At 45.0% G+C, this 1114-nt stretch overlaps 1 pseudogene; it reads left to right on the forward strand.

The window, feature by feature from the left end:
* The first annotated feature begins 740 nt into the window (after positions 1 to 740).
* On the forward strand, positions 741 to 842 carry Gm24751 (annotated as a pseudogene).
* Positions 843 to 1114: the final 272 nt, after the last annotated feature.

The raw sequence follows: 1114 nt of genomic DNA on the forward strand, positions 1-1114 counted from the left end.
ACTTTGCCTTTAACCTACTCCACTCCTGTCAAAGATAGGAAGAACAACTAATAATTTTATGTTTTGTTTACAGTACTGTAAACTTGCAGCTGTTTTAATCTCCTTAGACAAAATCAGACCAAAAGTTCTCTCAGTTGGAAGTTTTGCTGCTGTGGAGTGGTTGTTTCTGGAAACAGTTCCTTTTTAATAGCATGCATCTGTTTATTTACATCTGGTCTTGGATCTGCTTAGAAACTTTTATAGGAGGAAAGTAGAGGCTAACAGGTTTAGGCACTGAGCCATGAGCTTTCTCCTCCTCACTTACACAATGCATGTCACTGCATAAGGGCACGAATGTGTGTGAGCAGATATAGTGACAGTAGCTTTATTTTGTTGAAGGTACTTTTTTTTTTCTTTTTACTTCGTAGTGAATGATTGGCAGCTCATTATGAAAGTAAAAAAGCACAGGTGAAGTTTCCACAAGACCCCAGAGCTCTTTAAAATAGAAACACATGAAACTGCCTCTTGGGCAATGCCTGTCAATCCAGAGCCACTCAGGTTTCAAGCAGGGAGTGGTTTGTTTTATCTGATTCTTCGTGGAAGAGGCAACTCTCCCAATGAACTGAACAGGGCTCCACTTTTTCAAATGAATCTGAAGCATCTTTCAGTTCCCTGAAAAAGTTTTCTGAGGCCATAGCTTTAGGGGAGGGGACGTTGATGTTGTAAGGCTGAGAAGAGAGGCATTAAAATGACCATATGGCCCTGCCCCTAGAGACTCTAGAGTTGCTGCTATGTCACATGTTTGTCAGCAGGTGGCAGAGAGGAGACAGGCTCACCATCTGAATGATTAGTAAACTTACATTCCCTGAGAAAAGCAAACTTTAGATGACGACCAGGCATCTACCACCTGACTGGCTCCCAGGGTGGGGAGCAAGCCAGAGACTAGAAGAACCCCAGGTAAGAGTGAGTCTGAGACAAATGACCCTCACATGAGGCTACGGTGGGCCCTGGGGCAAGGAGTGAGGACAAGACAACCAGACCAGTGCCATGGGGCCAGGACACAGGGCTAGCCTGAGATGACCCCCAGTCCAACTCTATACAGGCCTCGAGTATAGACCACGCCTGAGATGACCCC

The sequence above is a fragment of the Mus musculus genome, chromosome 15, assembly GCF_000001635.26.
Source record: "Mus musculus strain C57BL/6J chromosome 15, GRCm38.p6 C57BL/6J".
Classification (NCBI taxonomy): Eukaryota; Metazoa; Chordata; class Mammalia; order Rodentia; family Muridae; genus Mus; species Mus musculus.